Genomic DNA, 17,724 nt, shown 5'->3' with positions numbered 1-17,724 from the left:
AGCTCAAGGAACTGAAGAACAAATTCAAACTTTGAGTTGCTGTAATCAAGGATGCTTTAGGCAGAATGTTAAATGATCCAGGAAGTATTAAAAGAACATGGAAAGAGGATACAGAGTCAATGTACCAAAAGGAATTGCCAGACACAAATAATTTCTTGAAACAACCTACCAGCAAGAGCCTGTTGTGAGGAAGGAGGAAGTTAAAGCTTCTCTGAAAGAATTGGCAAAAAACAAAACCTCAGGAATTGATGGTATGCCAATTGACATATTTCAACAAAGAGATGCTGCCCTGCATGTGTTTGCCAAGTTGTGCCAAGAAAATTGGAGAACAATCACCTAACCAACTAACTGGAAGAAATCTATATTTGTTGCCATTCCAAAGAAAAGTGATCTTACAGAGTGCAGAAATTATTGAATATCATTAATATCACATGCAAGCAAGATTCTGCTGAAAATAATCCAAAAATTACTGGAACAGCACACCAACAAAGAACTGCCAGAAGGTGAAGGATGGGTTTAGAAGAGGTGTGGTATTAAGGATATTATAGCTAATGTTAGATGAATCTTGACTGAAATCAAGGAGTACCAGAGAAATGTCTATCTGTGTTTCATTGATTATGAAAAGATATTTGACTGTGTGGACCACAACAAACTGTGGCTAATTATGTGAAGAAAGGGAATCACTGTACACTTGATCAAACCCACTTTATTCAAAATGCATATTTGGACCAGGAGGCACTCATCAGAACAGAGCAAGGAAAGACTGCACGGTTCAAAATTGGGAAAGGTGTACACCAGGAATATGTCCTATCTGCATACCTTTTCAATCTGTGTGCAGAACATATCAAGGAGGAGAAGTGTGGCATCAGGATTGGAGGAAGACTCATGAACAGTCTGTGTTATGCAGATGACACAACCTTGCTTGCCAAAACTGAGGAGGAGCTGAAGTGCCTGCTGAAGAATGTCAAGGACTGCAGCCTTTAATATGGATTGAATATCGATATCAAGAAAACAAAGATTCTTACCATTAGGCCAATTGGCAGCATCATGATACATGGTGAAGAGACTGAGATTGTTAACAGCTTTAGATTGCTTGGCTCCAAAATCAACACTCTTGGTTCCAGTAGCCAGGAAATTAAAAGATTAATTGTATTAGGAAAGTCTGCTTTCAGAGACCTCTCCAAAGTACTGAGAAGAGCAACAAGGTCAGTCTGGAGACTAAGGTGTGCCTGATTCAGCCCGTAATCTTTGCAATTACTTGCTATGAATAGGAAAACTGGACAATGAGTAGGGATGACACATGAAGAATGAATGCTTTTGAGATGTGGTACTTATGAAGAAGAGTATTGAAATATACTATAAACTGCTAAGAGAACAAGCAGGTTCATCCTAGAGAGGGTGAGCCCAGGCTGCTCCTTGGAGGAAAGGATTCTGAAGCTTTGCCTGACATACTTTAGACATATTGCAAGGAGGTAGCAGTCCTTGGAGAGAGTGGCTTCATCCTTGGGAAGTTGGAGGGGCAGTACAAGAGAAGAAAACCCTCAACGAGATGGATTGATTCAGTGACTGCGGTAATGAGAGTAAGTGTGTCAGAGGCAATAAGATTGGCACAGGACAAAGCAGGGTTTAGAGCTCTTGTACATAGGGTTGCTATGAGTCACAGGTGACTCGATGGCATGTAACAACAATGCAGTTTAAATTTTATATTTAGAAAAAATATTTTAATTATATCAATTAAAAATGAAATTTAAAAGTATAAATGTTTATTGCTTAATAAATTAATTGTCATAAAATTAACTTGGGAAAATCTTATGCTGAATCAATTTGTCATATTAATAAATTCTTAATATATACTGTGAACTCTTGTCACCAACAGTCAGGAAACCAAGAGACAAGTTAAACTGGGGAAATCTACAGTCAGGAACCTCTCCAGAGTCCTAAAGAGCAACCATTTCAGTCTAGATACTATGGTGCACCTGATCCAAGCCATGATCTTCACAGTTACTTGCTTTGCATCACAGAGATGAATAGTAACTAATGATTATAGAAGAAGAATTGATTCATTTGAGTTGTGCTATTAGAGAAGAGGGTTGAACATTTCAAGGACTGCTAAGAGAGCAAACAGGTCTGCCCTGAAGAGGGTGAAACCAAGCTGCTCCTAGGAGGCAAAGATTCTGAAGCTCTGTCTCACATATTTTGAGCATGTTGCCATGATGGACCATTCCTTGGAGAAGGGCATCATGTCTGGAAATATGGAGGGACAGTATAAGAAAGAAGACTTCAGATGAGATGGATTGCCATAGTAACTGGAGTAACAGGGGTAGGTTTGCCAGAGACAGTGAGTGGCTCAGGATAGAATAGGGTACAGAGCTATTGTACATAGGCTTGCAATGAGTTGCAGGAAAGTCAACATCACATAACAACAACAACAAAGTCATCCTGTTGATTCTAACTCATAGTGACCCCACATTAAGTTATCAAGAATGAAAATATTTGTGAAAAGTTACTATTTTATAAAGCAGCAAGTGGATTTGAACAGATCATTTTTCATTAATAGCCCAACTCCTAATAAACTATGTCACCAGTTGTTATTGTTGTTATGTGCCGTTGAGACGCTTGCAACTCACAGCGACCCTATGTACAACAGCCATAAACCCTGCTCTATCCTGTGCCAATCGCACTGCCTTTGACACACCCCACCCATCCGATTACTCCAGTCACTGAATCAATCCACCTCATTGAGAGTCTTCTCCTTTTGTGCGGTCTCTCCACCCTCCCGAGCATGATGTCCCTCTCCAAGGACCTGTCCCTCCTTACAACATGTCCAAGGTATGTCAGACAAAGTCCCAGAATCCTTGCCTCCAAGGAGCACCCTGGTTTAAACCTCTTAGGGATGAATCTGTTTGTTTTCTTGGCAGTCCATGGTACATTCAATATCCAATGTTTAGATGTATAAGAATAACTTAAAAATAACATGGCTTTATTTAGGCACACCTTGCTCTTTAAATTAATTTCATTGTATCGTTGTTTACTTTATCATTTTAAAGAGGTCCTTGACAGTGTATTTTCTCAATGCAACACATCTTTTGTGCTTTTTTGTCTTGTTTTACTGCTACTACCAATTCAAGCTTTGAGTTCCAATACTTAAAAATAGTATGGATAGAATAGTGAATGATCCAATAAGCATCAAAAGAAGATGGAAGAAGTATACAGTCACTGTACCCATTGGCTGACACAGAAGAATTACATCAAACAACATATGATCAGGAAGCAATGGTGGTGAAGAAGGAAGTTCCAACAGCTTGGGATGAAATAGGCAAAAAACAAGACCATAGGAATTGATGGAATACTAATTGACATATTTCAACAAAGAGATTCAGCCTGGACATGCTTGATTCCCTTTCTAAAAAGAGATGATCCAACAGAATGCAGAAATTATCAAACAATATCACACACAAGATAAATCTTGTTGAAGAGTATCTAAAAACGACTGGAACTACACATTGACATAAAACTATGAAATACAAACTGGGTTTAGAAAACACGGTGTCCCAAGAAACATTAAAGCCAATGTTAGATGGATCTTGGCTAAAATCAGAGAGTATCAAAGAAATCTGTCTTTCATTGACTATGAAAAGGCATTTGAATGTGTAGATCACAACAAATTGTGGCTAACATTGAGAAGGATGGAAATCTTAGAACACTTCATTGTGCTCATGCAAAACTATAGCTTGGATCAGAAAGCAGTCATCAGAATAGATCAAGGAAACACTGTATGGTTCAAAATCAGGAAAAGAGTGCGTCAGGGATGCATCCTGTCACACCTTTTCAGTATATACGCAGAACAAATCATTTGGGTGACTCAACTTCAAGAGGAGGAATGTGACATTACAAGTGGAGAAAGACTTATCAACATTGTGGGTTAGCCAGATTACACATCCTTGCTTGCTGAAATTAAGGAAGACCTGAAAAGTTTCCTGCAGAAGGTCAAGGACTACAGTCTTCAATATGGATTGAAGCTCAACATCAAGAAAACAGATTCTCACCATTCAGCTAATTGACATCACCATGATAGATATAGAAGAGATTGAAATTGTTAACCATTTCCCCTTTCTCAATTTTGTAATATACAGTCTTGATACCAGCAGTTAAGAAATCAAAATACTAGTTGCATTAAAATAATCTGCTGTCAGGGGCCTCTCCAGAATCCTGAAGAGGAATGATGTCAGTTAGAGACTGAAGTGTGCCTGATTCAGGACATGGTCTTCACAATTACTTGTTATGCATCAGAGATCTGGGCAATAGCTAATGATGATAGAAGAATTGATTCCTTTGAGTTGTAGCGCTTGAGAAGAGTATTGAACATGCCATGGATTGCCAAGAGAACAAACATGTCTGTCTTGGACAGTATGAAGTCAAGTTGCTCTTTGGAGACAAGGAATTTGAAGCTCTGACTCACATAATTTAGACATTTTACCCAGAGGGACCAGTTCTCGGAGAAGGACATCAGGTTTGAAAGGGTGGAGTGGCAGCACAGAAGAGGAATATCATGAATGAGGTACATTCACACAGTGCCTGAGACAATAGAAGCAGGTGTGTCAGGGACAGTGAGATTGGCTTAGAATAGGGCAGGATTCTGAGCTATTGTGCATAGGGTCATTATAACTCACAAACAATTCAATGTCATATAACAACAATAACTACCATATGTATTGATTATGAATAAAATTAAATTAAATCCTTCAATATTAATGATTTATAGGATTTCCATAAGTAAAAAAAGATAGTGTTTATTAACTGTTTAAAGGAATATGACTGTGAAGATCATAGCAAGTTATGGCTAATACTGAGAAGTATACGAATCTCATGACACTTAATTGTACTCATGGGAAATCTAAACACAGATCAAGAAAGATATGTCCAAATACAATAAGCGAACAGTGCATGGTTAAAATAAAGAAGAGTATGAATTAGGGTTATATCCTTTCTCCATATCTATTCAATGTGTATGCTGAGAAAATAATTTGATAATTAGACTACAGGATAAGGAGCACGGAATCAAGAATGGTGGAAAACTTATCAACAGTCTTTATTGTGTATATAATACAACTTTGCTTACAGAAACTAAAGAAGACTTTCACTTACTGACAAAGATCAAAGACTATAGCCTTCAATGGACTACATTTCAACATCAAGAAAAGAAAACTCACAGTTGGACTAAAAGGTAACATTATGATGAATAGAGAAAGTATTGAAGCTGCAAAGGATTTTGTTTTACTTGAATCAACAATCAACAAGCATGGTAACAGCAATCAAGAAATCAAAAGATGTATTGCACTAGACAAATAAGCTGTCAAGAGCCTCTTTATAATGCTAAAGAAGAAAGATAATTTGAAGACAATTGAGTGCTTGATTCACACCACAGTATTTTCAAGTGATTCTTATTCATTAAATGAATAATGAAGACTGAAGAAGAATGGATGTCTCTTAACTGTGGTGTTGGAAAAGAGTGCTGTGTATCCTATGGAATGAAAAAAAAAAATAAATCAAAGCTATCTTGGAAGAAGTGCAATCAAGGTGCTACTTAGAGGCAAGGATGGTGAAATGTTGTCTTACATATTTTGGGCATGTTGCCAATTGGGGTCAGTCAAAGGTGAAAGATCAGCAACAGAAAGAAAGACTATCAACAAAATTGATTGACATTTTGGCTATTACAATAGCCTTCAGCATAACAGAGAAAGTTTAAAAAAATAGCAAGATAGGGGAAGTTTCTGATCTATTGTTTTGTGGGTTTTGGGGGGATTTTTTTGTTTTTTATTTTGGGGTTTTTTTTATTAATGATTTTTAAATGAAACATATACATATTTTTATAGTATATTCTTTCCATTTAATTTTTCCCCATTCAGTCATTGTTGAACATTTTCCTCCCTGCACAACTCTCCCCCAAAGTTCGTTTTTCTCTTTGAAAAAAAAATACCTTTATTGTTATACAATCCCCCCCCCATCCACAGTCCACTTTAATAAGCATTTCTTTTCCTGTAGGCTTGTCATTAAAATAATACTTAATCCTATATACATTTTAAATAGTTCTCTCTCTTATCTGTTTCAATGCAGTATACATAATTTAACCCACCTTTCTCAATCTCCCTCCCAACTCCTATGTCAGTCCCATTTTACAACAGTGGCACTATGCAGTATTTTTCCTTTTGTGACTGAGATAGTTCACCAGTGTAATGTCCTCCAGTGTCATCCGTTTTGTATAATATTTCATGAGTTCTTTGTTTTTCAATGCAGCATAGTATTCCATTGTGTAAATATGCCAAAGCTTCACTATTTGTTTGTTGATGGGCACTTGGGTTGTTTCCAACTCTTTGCTATTGTGAACAAATATATTGACTTGGGTGGCAGTTCTTGTTTCTTTAGGGTATGTTCCCTGTAGTGGAATTGCTGGGTCAAATGGTATTTCTATTTCCAATTTTTTTGAGAAAGTGTCATACTGCCTTCCATAGTGGTTCCACCATTTTACACTTCCATCAACTGTGAATAAGGGTTTCCATTTCTCTACCACTTTACCAGCATTTTCTGTTTGCTGTTCTGTTGAATTTTGCTATTCTTACTGGGGTAAGATGATACCTCATAGCTGTTCTAATTTGCATCTCTCTTAGAGCTAGGGATTTTGAACTCTTCTTCATGTATTTGTTTGCCATCTGAATGTCTTCTTTGGTAAAGTGTCTGTTCACATCCTGTGCCTATTTTTTAATAGGGTTGTTTACCTTTATCTTTTTGTGGCACTCAAGTATTCTATAAATTCTATGTATAAATTTCTTATCAGACATGTCATTGCCAAATATTTTTTCTCAGTCTGTGGCTTCCTTTTTATCCTGTTGGAGAAGTTTTTGGATGTGCAAAGGGATTTTATTATTTGAAGGTCCCATTCATCTATTTTATCCTCTCCTGGTTGTAGGTTTTTCAGGATGCCTGGAAAACTGTTCATGTTGTGGATTAGGATTACTAGAGTTCTTCCAAGCTTTTCTCTAATGAAGGTTATAGTCCTTGGATATAGACCCAGGCCTTTGATCCATTTTGAGTTGTTTTTGTGTATGAAGTGAGATGTGGATCTTGTTTGAGTTTTTTACAGATCGTTTTCCAAACTTGCTAACACTATTTGTTAAAAAGGCTGTCATCTCCCCACTTAACTGATGTCATCTCCTTGTCAAAAGTCAGTTAACCATAGGTAGATGGGCTGATTTCTGGGTTCCCAATCCTACTCCATTGTTCTACGTGTCTGTCATTGTACCACTACCATGCTGCCTTGACCACCATGGCAGTGTAGTAGGATTTGAAATCAGGGAGTGAGATGCCTCCTACCTTGTTTCTCTTTTTAAAGAGTGATTTGCTTATTCGGGGCCTCTTTCCATTCCAAATGATATTGGAGATTGCCTTTTCCATCTCATTGAAGGATGAAATTGGTATTTGTATTGGGATTGCATTGAATGTAGAAATTGCCTTTCATAGGATTGTCATTTTCACAATATTGAGTCTTCATATTCATGAGCAAGGTATATTCTTCCATTTCTCCAAGTCTCTTTTTGTTTCTTGTAGTAATGTTTTGTAATTTTCTTTGAATAGATCCTTTGTGCTTCTGGTTAGATTTACTCTCATGTATTTACACTTGTGATTAGCTATTGTGATGGGTATTGTTTTTCTTAGCTCAAGCTCTGTATTCTCTTTGTCACTGTAGAGAAATCAAACTGATTTTTTTGTATGTTGATCTTGTATCCTGCCACTTTGCTGAATTGGTCAACTATGTCCAGTAGTTTTCTTGCTGAGTCTTTATGGTTTTATAAGTATACTATCATATCATCTGCATAAAGAGCTAATTTTACTCCTCTTTTTCAATTTGGATACTTCTTATTTCCTTTTCTTATATTATTGCTATCGCTAAAACTTCCAATGCAATATTGAATAAGAGAGGTGATAGTGAGCATCCTTGCCTAGTTCCTGTTCTTAAAGTGAATGCCTTTAATCTCTCTCCGTTGAGAACATGTTGGCTCTTGACTTTGCATTATACACACACACACACACACACACACACACACTTTGACCAAGTAGGATTCATAACAGATATGCAAAGGTGGTTAAACATAAGAAAAACAATCGATGAAATCCATCATGTAAACAAGCAAAGAACAAGAACCATATGATCCTGTCAGTTGATGCAGAAAAGGCCTTTGACAAAATCCAACACCCTTTCCTAATTAAAACATTCAACAATATGGGATTAGAGGGGAATTTCTTCAACATAGTAAAAAGTACATATGATCTATTGTTTACAGGATCAGACAAGTCTATCTTGGATAAAGTGCAACTAGGATGTTCCTTAGAGGCAAGAGTGCTGAGACTCTGTCTCACATATTTTGAGTATGTTGTGAAGACGAATCAGTTCTTGGATCAAGACATCATGCCGGTAAAGATGGAAAGTCAGAGAAAGAGAAGACCTTCAATGAGGTGCATTGACACAGGGACTATGACAATGGGTCAGAACATATCAAAGATAATAAGGATGGTGTAGGATAGGGCAAGGTTCAGTTCTGTTGTTCATTGGGTGGTTATGAGATGTAGTGAACTCAATGACACCTATCAACAACAAGAATCAATACCGTTGACTAAACAGCACCTGATAATAATAATAAGTAAGAATGAGCTCAGTGGCTGACTAGGGATTTTTGGCCAACTCAAAGGCAAGCAGTTCAAATCCACCGGCTTCTCTGCAAGAGAAAGATAGACAATATCCTTTTGTATGATGTATGGCTTCTGAAAAAATTGCTGGGAGGTCAGCTACAAGTCCATTCTGAGTCAACAGCACATAAAAACAAGAACTATCCAATTTGAAGGCTGAAAAAAATGTTTGCGAAATTAGACAACATAAAGGAAAAATGTAGCATAAGAATTGGAAGAAGACTCATTAATAATTTATATTCTGCAAATGATATAATCTTACTTCCTAAAAGTGAGGAGTATGTGAAGCATTTACTGCAGAAGATCAAAAGACTAACATGGATTGCATCTTGGTATCAAGAAAACAGAAATCCTCACCTTGTACCAATAGGCAACATCAGGATAGATGAAGAAAAGACTGAAGTTGCCAGTGATTTCATTTTACTTGGATCAACATCCATCATACCAGTAGTCAATAAATCAAAAGAAATATCATATTGGGAAATATGCTGTCAAGAAGAGAAATTATTCTTTAAATGATAGTTTAAAGATTAAGGTACTAATGATCTAAGACATGGGTTTGGTTTTGTTTTTTTTTATTACCTCCTATACATCTGAAAGTTGGGAAATGAAGATGTAAAACAGAAGAATAGATGTCTTTGAATGGTAGTATTGGAGAAAAGTACTGAATATCAAATGTCCCAGATACTTCCTGAAAGACAAGCAAGTATGTCATGGAGAAAGTGCAACCAAGATGTTCCTTAAAAGCAAATATGGTGAAATTTTATTTCACATATTTTGCACATGTTGTCAGGAAGGGCTGGTCCTTGGAAAGAGACATCATGCCTGGAAAGATGGAGTATTTGCAAAGGAGAGGATAACATTCAATAAGATGAATTGATACAGTGACTCTAACAATGGGTTGGAGCATGTCAGAAATCATGAGGATGGTTCAGAACAAGGTAAGGTTCATATTTGCTGTTCATGGGGTCATTTGAGTCATAGTTGACTGGTTGGCACCAACAACAACATGACATTATACCAAAGAGACTTCTCTGAATTTTCTAGAATCCAGATTACTTTAGCATTTAGTACACACCTCTGAGATGTGGTCTATAGGGAGTGCACTGTCTACTGAAAAAGCAGTGAGTCTCCAGCAATTCTAATATACCAGTAACTCCACAGGAAAAAGAGGGATTTCTCTTCCTGTTTAGATATGCATCCCAGGAAGCACAGTGGAGGCTCACTATGTGTTGCAACCTCAAAGGCAATGATTTAGTTCCTTCAGTATGGATTAAGTTTCAACATCAAGGAAACAAAAATCTTCACAGTTTTAACCAATAAGCAGCATCGTGATAACTGAAGACAAGATTGAAATTATAAAGGATTCAATTTTACTTGAATCCACAACTAACACCCATGGAAAGTGTTGGCTAAGAGTGCTAAATATGTTATCTATTGGCAAAGAAAGATCAGGTGGCAGAGTGTATAACATACTAGGCAAATTAAAAGTTTAGAAGCTTAAGTCCAGCAGACAGTCTCTTCTCATAAAAATTTACAGCCTCAGAAATCTGATGAAACATTGCTATGAGTCAGATTCAATTCAACTGAGTGGGTTTAATTTGGGTTTGGACAAAAGAACATCATGAAAAAAGTGCAGCTAGGATGTTATGCATTAGAGTTGACTCAAGGTCATCTAATAGAATTGTTTAGTTTTGTCTATTTATTCATTTTAGGATCTGAATGATGAAATGACAGCTTCAAATTTCAAAGACAATGCTTTAAAGCACTTTGCATTTCTCATAGTATTCAGTAAAACAAAGAGGGCATAAATTATTTTCTACATACATTTTAATTGAATACTGAGCCAATATTGGAGGAGAATGCTAGTATCAATCTGTGTACAACACTTTCTTACATCATATCTATATTTAGCAACTAAATGTAGGACAATACAGTATTGCTTGCTTATTTTCCCATTTACACGGAAAGAAATTATTTTTATTTATTTTACTCTCAAAATAGTTGGCAACCCTGTTTTTCCTCAAGCCTGAAAGAAAGCAACGACATAGAACACATGAATATTCTGGCACCAACATTGTTCCCTAAAGAACTGTAATTAGTGTAAATCAATACAACTAAGCTGGGCAACAATTTGATAGAATATACTGAAGAAAGTTAGGTACTGTCATTAAATTTCTCACACACAGAAGGTCCATCTCTATGACTCTTCTCAACAGGAGCTTGGAAAAAATTTTGATGTGCCTTCTTTTTCAATTTCAGATAGGTGGGAGTTAGTGGACTTCATTTATCAGAAAAAGGATTATGCTTCAGTTGAGAGAAGAAAGCAATTTATTGTTTCAAGAGATAGCCGCATAAGAAATTTATCCAGCTGTCCAGGGTCAAAGTGGAGGTTTTCATCCATACCAAACAGCAGGAATGAATGTGAAATGGTGTGATGGGAAGAAAACCCACAGATTGGCTGAAAGTCTTAAGCAGCTAACCCTAAGTTAAAATTGCAAATACTTTTAAAAATATAATACTAGTAATTATTATAAAAGTAATGTTCCTCTTTGGCCACATGTGATCTCAATCCAAAGTGCCCGACACATCTACAAGAAGATAAATTTACTTCCCAAAGTATAAAAAAAATCATAGTCTCAGAACTTGAGTACAAAGTGTGCTTCCATGTCAAGCTCATTCAGTTGTCATCAAGCAAACTTCAGCTTCCTTTTATCAGCACAGAACTGTGTTCCACAAGATTTTCCATGGCTTATTTTTTCAGAAGTTGAATTCCAGAAGTTCTTTCAAGGAGTTCCTGGATGAATTCAAACCTCCGACCTTTCTGGTTGCAGCAGAGCATATTAATAATTTCTATCATGAGGGATTTCAGAACAAGCTTAAAGACAGTTAACTACATACCAGAACTTATGCAGGTCAGGGTGATTCCAGGAGGTGTCTTACCTTTCTGGAGAAATAGAATATAGAATAGAATATAGGCATTGTTGTTGTTGTGTGCCGTCGAGTCACTAGCAACTCATAGCTACCCTATGTACAACAGCCATAAACCCTGCTCTATCCTGTGCCAATTGCACTACCTCTGACACCCATCCCGATTACCCCAGTCACTAAATCAATCCATCTCATAGAGTGTCTTCCCCTCTTGTGCCATCCCTCCACCCTCCCAAGCGTGATGTTCCTCTCCAAGGACCTGTCCCTCCTTACAACATGTCCAAGGTATGTCAGACGAAGTCCCAGAATCCTTACCTCCAAGGAGCACCCTGGCTTAACCCTCTCAAGGATGAATCTGTTTTCTTGGCAGTCCTTGGTACATTCAATACTCTTCTCCAGCACCACATCTCAAAGGCATCAATTCGCCTTCTATCCTCTCTAGTCATTGGCCAACTCTCTGATGCATGAAAAGTGATTGCAAAGACCATAGCCTGTATCAGATGCACCTTAGTCTCCAGAGTGACACTATTGCTCTTCAGTACCCTGGAGAGGTCCCTAATAGCAGACTTGCCCATCGCAATTCATTTTTTTATTTTCTAACTACTGGTGCCAAGAGTGTTGACTGTTGAGCCAAGCCAACTAAAGTTGTTAACAATCTCTATCTCTTCACCATCCATCCTGATGCTGCCAATTGGCCCAATGGTGAAAATCTTTGTCTTCTTGACATTGAGGCTCAATCCATATTGGAGGCTGCAGTCCTTGACCCTCTGCAGTAAGCACTTCAGGTCCTCCTCAGTTTCAGCAAGCAGGGTTGTGTCATCTTCATAATGCAAATTGTTGAGAGATCTTCCGTCAATCTTGACGCCACACTTCTCCTCATAGAACCCAGCCTCCTGGATAATCTGTTCTTCATACAGGTTGAAAAGGTATGGAGATAGGACACATTCCTGGCGTACACCTTTCCCAATTTTGAACCATGCAGTGTTTCCCTGCTCTGCTCTGATTACTGCCTATTGGTCTAAGAATAGGTTTCTCATTAGCACGATCAAGTGTTCTAGGAGTCCCATTCTTCTCAGAGTAAGTCACAGTTTGTTATGATCCAAACAGCCTTTGCATAATCAATGAAACACAGATATACATTCTTCTGGTATTCCATGCTTTTAGCTAAGATCCATCTAACATCAGCTATAATATCCCTAGTACCACAACCCCTTCTAAAACTAGCCTGGACTTCTGGCAGTTCTCTGCTGATGTGCTGTTCCAGTAGTTTTTGGATAATCCTCAGCAGAATCTTGCTTGCATGTGAAATCAATGAGATTGTTCTATAGTTTCCACACACTGTTGGGTCACACTTCTTTGGTATGGGAACAAATGTAGATCTCGTCCAGTCACTTGGCCAAGTGGTTGTTCTCCAGATTTCTTTGCACAATTTGGTGAGCACGTGCAGGGCAGCATCCACCCATTAGCTGAAATATGTCATTTGGTATACCGTCTATTCCTGGGACCTTATTTTTTGCTATTTCCTTCAAAGCAGCTTGAACTTCTTCCTTCATCACCATAGGCTCTTGCTCATATGGTATTTCATTAAATTATTCTGTGTCTGTCAATTCCTTTCTATACAGTGACTCAGTATACTCTTTCCATCTTCTTTTACTACTTCCTGGATCATTTAATATTCTGCCTAAAGCATCCTTGGTTATAGCAACTTGAATTTGTTCTTCAGTTCCTTCAGCTTAAGAAATGCTGAGTGATTTTGGCCCTTTTGATTTTCCAGCTCCAGCTCCTTGCACATTTCATTGTAATATTTTGCTTTGTCGTCCTGTGCTGCTGAGCATACAAGTCAGTATCAGCTCACTTTATGCCCCTGGTGAAGGTCACTTTATGACCTGGACAGCCCAAAGCAGTCTCAGTATTTTGTTTTCTGTAGTTAGTATTCACACATTCACTCACTCACTGCCATCAAGTGAGCCCCAACTCACAAAATTGGTCCATCGGGTTTCTGAGGCAATAAATCTTAAGAAGAAGAGATTGCCAATCTTTCCCTCTCAGAGCAGCTCACACTTTCAATGTGCTGTCTTTTCATCAGTAGTGTAGCACCCTGGGGGCTTTGCCACCAAAGCTCCTTATAGTTACTAAAAAATACTAATTAATTTTGTTTCTGTGTGCTGTTGAGTTGCAACTGGCACATAGCCGACCCTCTGGAGGGTTTTCAAAAGCAGTTAATTGCAATGGAGGAGATGGTCCATCCTTCTCCAGCAGAGCAGCTGGTGGCCTCAAACTATGTGCCTTAAGGATTCTAATGCAACTTCTTGTCATTAGGCCACTAGTGCTCCCCTAATTATTATTAGTATCTCATTTCATTTTCAGAAGGCTCTTGCTTTGGTATTATATCATCATCCTACCTATAGATGACAGGATGAATATTTTTAACACAATGCTTGTGAATGAATAAAAAAGAAATAAAGGAAAAACATTGATTTATGCAATGTACCAGAAAATGTGAATTCTAATCAGAAACCAATACCTTCCTAAAAGCATTTGAGAGTATCACTCCATCAATTACCCTCTTTTCCTATGGTATTGATAAACTCTTTCTCCATTTCATTTATCCATCAATCAACATCATGTTCAGTTATTCTGTACTTTTAAACCTAAAATAAACACATGTTCATTCCATTTAACCTCCAAATTTAGCAGTTGCTTCCCATTCCCCTCTCCTTGCAGCAACATTCATCAAAGAATCAAATTTCATTCAACTACGTCACCTCCCACTGCTTCTGATCCAAAGAAGTTCAAATGCTTGTTTAGCTTTAGTCTTTGTTTTATTTCAAATGCTGAGATCCCCATTTCAGCCTCATATACTTAAGTATTTGCCTACAATTGATAGAACATAAGTCTATGAGAAAATGTGTGATTTTGTTCTTTATTCAAGTATTTTTGTGTCAAGGGGGTATGAAAGAAAAACATAAAAGCCAATGTCTCCCTCTCTCATTGATATCAAGTCAAAGCCAACTCGCAGCTGACCCTCCAATGGGTTTTCAGGGGCTTTAAATTTTACAGGAGGAGATTGCCCATTTCTCTCCCAAAAACCAACTGGTAGATTAAAGCATTTACCCTTGAGTTGGCAACATAACTCCCTATGCACTAGGACACCAGAGCTCCCTACAATCTGCTTTTGTTGTTGCTAGGTACCATGAAATTGACTTTGAAGAGTAGACCTAAACCTTGCTCTTTCTTGTACTATCCATTATCTCTGATATAGTTGAGCCTGTTGTTACAGTAACTGTGTCAATCCATCTTATTAAAGGTCTTTGTCCATTTTTCTCACTCTCCACTTCTTCTAGCCTAATGTCTTTATCCAACTACTGGCCCCTTTTTACAACATGTCCAAAATATGTGAGATAAAATGTCACTATCTTTGTCTTTAAAAAACATCTTGATTGCACTTTCTCCAACAGTCAGTGATATGTTAAGTGCCATCGAGTTGTAGATGACATATAGCAACCCTATGAACAAAAGACCTGAACACTTGTATAACTTTCCTCATTTCTCTAAGTTCATAGAGTTCCCAGAGGCAAGCTATTTAGGAAGTGGATACCACTCCTGCTTCCAAGCCTGTTTTAATCTGGGAACTCCACCAAACACTATCCACCATGGGTAACCATTATCACTTTTGACACATCAGTGTCACAGTGTTTAACATCACAATAATCACAAGTTACCTCTTTACAGCAAATTTACAGACCAGTGATATACCACTTAGAAGAAAGTTTAACCAGAAACAGTTCCAACCAGGCCTGAGTGCCATAGATTAAAATCACTTACCTTTGGCTTGGTAGCATAATTTTCTATCCACTAGAACAACAGAGCTTTCTCTATGACTCACAGCAATTCTATGAACAATATAGATAGCCCTTGCCCTCTCCTATGCCATCCCCACAATCCAATATAGTACTCTTCCTTAATATCACAATTCAAAGATACTGATTCTTCTTCTGTCATCCTTATTCATTGCCCAATTTTTAGATGTATAAGACGTAATCAAAGAGACCATGATTTGGATGAGGCACATTTTACTCTTTAAACTGACAAAGTTGGTTTTAGAACTTTGGGAAGTCCTTGACAGCAGATTTGTAAGGAGAGACAGGTCCTTGCAGAGGGACATCATGCTTGGTAGGGTGGAGGGACAGCGCAGGAGGGGAAGACCCTCTAAGATGTGGATTGATTCAGTGACTGGGGTAATCAGGATGGTTGTGTCAGAGGCAATGCGATTGGCACAGGATAGAGCAGGGTTTAGGGCTGTTGTACATAGGGTCGCTATGAGTCGCAAACGACTCAACGGCACATGACAACAACAACAAAATGTCTTTTGGTTTCTTGATTGCAAAGGTTTTTTGATTGTGGATTTAATTAAGATGAAATTATTAACATCATCTTTTTGTTCTCCATATATCGTGATGTTATCTGTTCGTCCAACAGGCAGGATTTTTATCTTCTTGGTGCTGAATAAAATCCATATTGAAGGTTGTAGTCTTTGATCTTCTGTATCAAGTGTCTCAAGTCCTCTTAACTTTTAGCAAGCAAGATTGTGCCATCTGCATAATAAAGATTGCTAGTGAATCTTCCTTCAAACTTTATGCCACATTCTTCTTCATACAGTGTTGTTTATTGAGTGATTTGCTCAGCAAACAGATTGAATAGGTTTAGAAAAAGGATAAAACTCTGACTCCCACATTTCTTTATTTTAAACTATACAAAGTTTCTTTGTTCTCTGTTTCCCTGTTCTGACAGTAGCTTTTTGATCTAGGTCTCTCATGAGCACAATTAAATGTTATGGGATTTCTATTACTCTCAACGTTATCTATCATTTTTTTTATGATGTACAAAGTCAAATATCTTTGCAAAATCAATAAAGCACAAGTAAACACCTTTCTAGTGTTCTCTGTTTTTAGCCAAGGTCCACTTGATTTCAGTAGTAATATTGATCATGTTACAGCCTCTTTTGAATCCATCTTGAATTTCTGACAATCCCGTCTATATTCAGTTGTAATAATTTTTAATGTCCATTTTGACATAATTTGTCTAGCATTTTGAAAATTTATGTATGTATAAAACTCAGTTATTCTCTAATTTTCACAATAGCATTCTAATGCAGTATTTATACTTATTTGACTGATTAATTCCCCCATATTACATAGAATTTTGTGAAATCATTGTATCTCAGTGCTGCATAATGTTCCATTGTTTAAATGTACTACAATTTCTCAATCCATTTGCTTGTTCATGGATATTTGACTGTTTCCATTTTCTTGCTAGTGTGAATAATGCTGCTATAATCGCTGGTGTACACATCTCCATTCTTGCCTCAATTTTATTTCCTTGGGATATAATCCTAGCAGTGCAATTCTACGTCCTATTAGATTTCTATGTTCAGCTTTTGAGAAAACACCACATTGCCTTCCATAGAGGTTGTATCCTTTTACAATTCAACCTACAGTGCATTAGAATTCTGATCTCGCCTGTCTGCTACCACTGCAGGTACTGACTACAGTTCCCAGAGGTCTGTGGGAAAACGCCATCTTTGTAAACTTGGACTTTGCTGGGAGATCTGCAAGGACACCAGAGGCAATTCCAGGCCGGGGCTTGTGACCCAGACACCCCACACCCATTTAGGCCACAATCATATTTGCCACATCTATAAGATTTATCACCTCCCCTAAAATACTCATGTACCATTAAGGATTAAGTTATGTGGGGAATCAAACTGGTTTCTGGCCTGAGTATGTAGGGCCCACTAACTCAGACAACAGGGAGATCCTGAACATCTCCAAAGAGTGGGGAAGCTATTCCAGAAAGGGAACAACAGAATTCCTCCTTTATTATTTAGGTTCTCCTGAGGCCCTCCCCACGTGTATCAGTGTGCACTTCCTCCCTCCCCACTCACATGAGCGATGGAGTGTGCACCCACCCTCTACGCATTTACTCTTGTTTCTGCCCAACCTTCTTCTGGAGCAGTGACGTCAAATAAAAAACCAGCTACCACCTCAGACACGA

This window comes from Elephantulus edwardii, unplaced genomic scaffold, assembly GCF_000299155.1.
Source record: "Elephantulus edwardii isolate Elephantulus edwardi_28Jun2011 unplaced genomic scaffold, EleEdw1.0 scaffold00160, whole genome shotgun sequence".
NCBI classification, from domain to species: Eukaryota; Metazoa; Chordata; class Mammalia; order Macroscelidea; family Macroscelididae; genus Elephantulus; species Elephantulus edwardii.
Note: the sequence above shows the minus strand (reverse complement) of the source record.